Source organism: Bombyx mori, chromosome 16, assembly GCF_030269925.1.
Source record: "Bombyx mori chromosome 16, ASM3026992v2".
NCBI lineage: Eukaryota > Metazoa > Arthropoda > Insecta > Lepidoptera > Bombycidae > Bombyx > Bombyx mori.
In genome coordinates this window covers 11,998,176-12,004,070 of record NC_085122.1, presented here as the reverse complement: position 1 = coordinate 12,004,070, position 5,895 = coordinate 11,998,176, and the positions used below count along the sequence as shown (strand labels likewise).

The 5,895-nt window shown below is 33.5% G+C and overlaps 1 long non-coding RNA gene across 2 annotated transcripts; it reads right to left on the bottom strand.

Annotated features, from left to right (window-relative positions):
• Positions 1-588: 588 nt before the first annotated feature.
• On the bottom strand, positions 589-3,524 carry LOC134200292 (uncharacterized). 2 transcript variants are annotated; one of them, XR_009975121.1, is made up of 5 exons: positions 3,480-3,524; positions 3,039-3,360; positions 2,706-2,790; positions 1,946-2,220; positions 589-1,081 (listed from the first exon to the last, which is right to left on the bottom strand). It is a non-coding gene; the product is annotated as an uncharacterized LOC134200292 (long non-coding RNA). The 2 variants fall into 2 exon arrangements; XR_009975120.1 differs by lacking the exon at positions 3,480-3,524 and having other exon boundaries at positions 3,039-3,371.
• Positions 3,525-5,895: the final 2,371 nt, after the last annotated feature.

Genomic DNA, 5,895 nt, shown 5'->3' with positions numbered 1-5,895 from the left:
ATTCTTGATTTTGTTAATGAACAGAATTTGTGTATTTTAAATTCCGGAAATCCAACTCGTAGAACTGGTCCTGATCAAATTGTTAGTGCTCCTGATATATCTATTTCCTCCCCATCTCTGGTGCCGTCTTTGACCTGGGAAACATTAAAATTAAGTTATGGAAGTGACCACTATCCTATTATTATTTCATTTTCACACAATAACATAGTAATTAAGGATCATTCTAAACATAAGTCTACAATAAAGTACAATCTATCTCAAGTAACAGATGAGGATTGGAAAACGTTTCAATCGCGTTTGGATATTAAACTTGCCAATTGTGAAAATATTAATAACTTAGATTCCGATGCACAAGCAAAAATTTTAGCTTCTGCTTTTATAGAAACAGCTGATGAAGTTTTCCCTTCTAAAAGCCCTTCTGGTATTTTTATTCCTTCTCCTCCTTGGTGGGACCGGGAGTGCACTCAGGCGGTAAAGGAGAGAAAGGCAGCCGAATTATTATATTTAGAAGAGACTATTACAGAAAATTTTGATATTCTAACAGAAAGCATCAATAGTACTCGAAATTTCTTATTAAAAAAGAAAAGAGAAGGTTTTAAAAAATTTTGTGCTTCGATTTGTCCTAATATCTCACCTTCTGAAGTATGGAACCAAATAAGAAGATTTAGATCTGCATATAAAGAAAATACAGTCAAAGACTTGCCTTATGATCTGGCTGACAAGTTTCTTGATAAATTAGCTCCCCCTTATGTTCCAGAAGAATGTTTAGTTCTTATTCCGTCTGTCCTTCCTTTCTCATGTTCAGATCCAGTTTCAGATTTTGATTTACCTTTCTCATTTAATGAACTGAAGGGGGTAATCTCGAATCTTAAGGACTCTGCTCCAGGTGATGATAAAATTCCTTATTCTTTCTTTGCCCATTTGAGTGATTCTAGTCTCACATATTACCTCAACCTTATAAATTCTATGTTCATTACATGTGTTATCCCAGAGTCATGGAAAAAACAAATTATTTTACCCATTCTCAAACCGGGTAAATCTTCATCAGATGTATTGTCATACAGACCCATAGCTCTCTCATCTGTAATGTTGAAAATTTTAGAACATTTAATTAAAATTAGATTAGAATGGTTTGTGGAAAGTAACAGTTTACTCAGTGACAGTCAAAACGGATTTAGAAGGGGTAAAAGCACAATGGACAATCTTGCTATCTTTATAGTGGATATTTTGGTAGCTTTCTCAAACACTGAATCTATTGTAGCTGGATTTCTGGATATTTTCGCTGCATATGATAATGTACATATTCCTACACTCCTTTACAAATTACAGAAAATAAGGGTTCCTGTTAGACTAGCTAACTTGATTATTACTATAATGTCAAATCGAACTATCATTTTAAACTCTACCTCCTCAGATTCACAACAATCTAGAACTTTATGGAGAGGAATTTATGGAGGAGAATTTTTTTTTTGAATGTATATTGTGTTTTGGTGTGCAATAAAGTGTATTCTCTCTCTCTCTCTCTCTCTCTCTCTCTCTCTCCCTCAAGGATCTGTGTTAAGTCCAATTTTATACAATATATACACTTGTGATTTGGAAGAGACCCTTGGAAATCAAGTAAGAATTCTTCAATATGCTGATGACCTCCTTATGTACACTTGCAATAAAGACATACATAAGGCTTGCTTATCCCTTAGGAATTCATTTCTAACTCTTAAATCTTGGTTAGATAATAATGGACTTTCCCTTTCTGCCTCCAAAAGTTCTATTGTTGTATTCTCTAGAAAACGTTCTCTTCCTCCAATTAATATATTGTATGAGAATGAATTAATTTCTGTAAATAGTCATGTTAAATTTTTAGGTTTAATTTTAGATTCAAAATTGAATGGAATTCAACATTGTAATTACATTACAAACAAGTGTTTGAGTAATATGAATATCTTACGTTCTCTTGCCGGTGTATGGTGGGGTGCCCACCCATTCAATTTAAAACTTTTATATAATGCCATAGTAAGATCAGTTTTAGATTATGGTACTTTTTTACTTCAACCAGGGGATGTGAATGCTTTCAAAAAACTAGACTCTATACAGTCTAAATCACTCAGAATTATCACTGGAGCCATGAAATCTAGTCCTGTTACAGCATTACAGGTAGAATGTGTTGATCCTCCTCTTCATTTGAGACGTCAATATTTATCTGATAAATTCGTTTTCAAATCCCTACAAATTCAAAATAATCACATTATTACCAAACTTAAAACTTTAAATGAACTCATAGAATCCTCTTCATTTTGGAAACATAAACAGTTACCATGTTTAATAATTAGCTACAGAAAATATTTGTCTATTCAAACTCCAACTCATCACTCTCATATTTTCCCTCTATTTTGTGTAAACTATATGGCATTGATTTTAAAACCGGATATTCATCTTGACATGGGTGTTTCTAAGTATCAACCCCAACCAAATACTAACTTTAATTTTGTAATAGACCAAGATTGGAATGATTATAACCATATATATACAGATGCTTCCAAACACCCTCAAGGTTGTGTTGGTGTAGGAGTCTATCATTCGCAATCAAAAATAGTTGAAAAGATAAAATTACCATCTGAAACATCAGTGTTCACTGGTGAATGTTTTGGAATATACAAGGCCATAGAATACATTTTGATATTCAAACTAAAGAAAACTTTAATACTAACCGATTCAAAGAGTGCTTTACAGGCTCTTGCAAAATTTCCTTTTAAATCTCAACCGATTTACCCTATTCTCTTAGACTGTAGAAACCTGTTAATGAAATGTATGGATCAAAATCTTACAGTATCATTTGTATGGATACCTAGCCATTGCGGAATTAAAGGAAATGAAATAGTTGATAGAATTGCAAACGAGACTATCAATTGTGGTGATATTTATTATTTCAAAAATTATAGTCATGATTTAGTTAGCCTCCCTAAAACATATTTGAATAATGCTTGGAGTGCACAGTGGTATAATGGCGTTAAAGCAAAATATTACCGAAGGGTACAACCAACCATTCCTTCCAAACCATGGTTCTACAAATATAATTTTAAACGCCACGAGACTTCCAGTTTGATACGGATGAGATTAGGCCACACGTGTAGTCCGGCACATCTAGCGACGACCGGAGTGCTGGATAGCAGTAAGTGTGAATGCGGTGCGGACATTGGCGATTTAAATCACATTATTCTTTCATGTCCCCTTTTTGATCATTCACTTCTTTATAGTTCTTTATCATCACTTAGTATTCCTTTTCCTATATCTGTACCTTATTTATTACATACAGTAGACCCAGTTATTTATAAAATTATTATCTTATTCCTCAACAGTTTTAACCTAAAATTATAATTATAATATATATTATTTATTCTTCCTAATTATATTAATCCTAATCCAATTTTCCTGCCTAAACCTTATCTAACTTATATTTTCTGATTTGATTTTTGCTTCCTAACCTTTATTTTGAAAGTGGCAAATAACACTTGGTGTTGGGTCCAAAAAGAAAAAAAAAAAAAAAAAAAAAATGTTCCAACGTTATATGAAATTTGGTGCAGTCATTAATTTATATACCTGTATGGTGTTAAAATATAGAATTGATAAGTAGCGGTGTTTGCTTACTACACTTTTACAGTAAAGTTTACAATTAAAAACTACCAATGAAGGAAAAAACGTTCGTAAATAGTAAATAATAAATAGATAATAATATAAATAATAGATATAAATATTTACTAACAATCACGCCACGTTAATAATAACAGTTGTATATGAAATTACATAGACTAGTGGTCCCGCAGTAGTCGAAATTCGACTATAATTAATTGGAATTGTAAGTTTGTACACTATTATGATTGTATTTTATACTTCTATAATCACAAATTTCGCCAAGACTACACTATAAAAAATATTAACAAAGACAAACAATATTTAATCTATTCTCAATTTGACAACAGACGTCAAGAACAAAAGTTTGACAATAAATAGTATGTATGCGTGTGTGCGTCAAATACATGGTATGTAGTGTGTGTAATGTTTTCTTTATGGATTTAATGTATCTTTTACGCATTATTTAAAAAAAATATTAGCATTGTGCACTTCTTCTCTATGTTGTCTATAAGTGTGGAAAATTTTATACTCCTCCGTCCGCGCAATTTTCCTAAAAAGGGATACAAAGTTTTTGCTTCACATATTAATATATAGAAATACTATACTTGTTGTTTTAAATTTAATTAATTATTTAATTAAAGTTCATTCGGTATTTTTTTCGAGTTTCCAGAGTCGTTTACATAAAAAATTAAATCTGATTTTGGATTTATTTAAATATATCTATGTCGATGGCAAAATTATACATCTTACTTTTGAGGATTCGAGCTCTTAAAAGCCCAATCGAATTCTACAAATGCTAAAATAATTAAATTTCAAACTTCATCTACGTCGGAACCTTATTAAAGCTATCTATCGAGCGAATTTATTTTCGTAACCACTTCGCCACAGAGCCAGCAATCTGATTGAATAATTCAATAATCAATACCTTTTAAAGTTCCGATTCCTTGTCGGGCTCTAAATGTGGTTTGTTTACGTCAAGAGCCCGTCAATTCAATCAATAGCAAATAATCTATTTCCTCAGTGCAGTTGCCATCCAATCTCGGGTGACTGTGGAAAATGAAAAATTGTTATTGAACGGAGGCCGCCTCACGTTTATGAGCGCCTAGTACTTTAGTTTGTTGATTCGATTTGTTCCGTTTCTCAATTACATTTTTTATTTAAATGGAAAATCATATTGCTAAGTAGACACAGACTCAGTTATTTTTATCTCATTTTATTTTCTGGTAACTTATTCTTTGAAATCTATCTATATATATAAAAATGAATTGCCGTTCGTTAGTCTCGCTAAAACTCGAGAACGGCTGGACTGATTTGGCTAATTTTGGTCTTAAATTATTTGTGGAAGTCCAGAGAAGGTTTAAAAGGTAGATAAATATGAAAATGCTCGGAATTATATAAAAATTATAATTTTGTTTTTCCTTTGATGTGTCCCCCGTCGGACGGATTCCTTTTGTTTGTTTTATGTTTATTTTATACAAAAGCTTAGGTCTTTTATTTATCGGTTGAGGCACTACGAAGTCTGCCGGGTCAGCTAGTGAAAAATATTTTCTTTTGACTGACGTTTGAGTTCAAAGTTGTTTCCTTAGGTACATTAGAATCAGCCATTTTGTCCTTGTGCTATTTTCCTATTATTGTTGCTAAGGCATTAATTTGAGGCATGATTTTAAGAATTTTGTTTCCTTGAACGAGTATATTCCTTCACTATGGAAGTAATTAGAAAGAAAAACATATTTACTATAAGATTTGAACTCTGGTATAGTGGTGGTTCCATTCTGTACATATTCATCTATTCACTAGGCTGTTTCTAGTTTATGTTTTAGTATTTTTATCGGCTTTCGCGACTCGTAAACGTAATGTAAGCTACTTTTACGGTTTTTTATGGATTATATGGGTGGACGAGTTCAAAGTCCACCTGTTTTTCAGTGATTACCGGAGCTCATGGACATCGACAACGTAAATGCCGCCACCCACCTTGAGGCATGAGTTCTAAGGTTTTTTTTAAATGGCTGCCCTAACCTTCAAATCTAAATGCATTACTGCTTTACGGCAGAAATAGGCAGAATGTGGGTACCTACCACCAGTGATGGTAGGCCGCGTTCTCCCGACCGTTCTGGGGAAAGGTGCAGCGCGGAGCCATCAAGGCGAACTCTCGGCCCGCCGACCGAGGGAGCCGGTGGTCGTGTCGCCGGCGGACGCCGGTTCGGCGTCCGGGGGACGGCGGGGTGGATGCAATATGCTCTGCATTAACACTGTCCCGCCGTCTCAATG